Raw genomic sequence first — 383 nt, forward strand, 5'->3', positions numbered from 1 at the left:
CCTCTGCAGCTCGGCTTGGACGGCAGCGTGTATAATTGCTTCTGGAGGGAGGCTGCGATCTTGCTTTAGCTGGGGTGAGTGTGGGTGCAAGAGCCTGGGGATGGCAGCTCGCTCAGCTCAGGGTGTCCAAAGAGCAGCCGTTCCCTCTCGTGTTTTTGGGGCTGGGGAGCAGCACCGCTGACTCCTGCCTGGCTTAGTAGCTGTCCTAGTTGTTCTCCTGTTTACACAGTCCTTCCAGGTGATTTTGGGCTGCTTTTGTGTGAGTTTACAGGGCAGCACAGGGGTGCAGCCTCTGAGCCACCTCAATGTCCGCCCCTCCAAATTCAGTAGCCCCCAGGCTGGGGTCACTCCCTACATTGAATTACAGAGAAAAATAATTTTTA

Source organism: Eurypyga helias, unplaced genomic scaffold (assembly GCF_000690775.1).
Source record: "Eurypyga helias isolate BGI_N326 unplaced genomic scaffold, ASM69077v1 scaffold33010, whole genome shotgun sequence".
NCBI classification, from domain to species: domain Eukaryota; kingdom Metazoa; phylum Chordata; class Aves; order Eurypygiformes; family Eurypygidae; genus Eurypyga; species Eurypyga helias.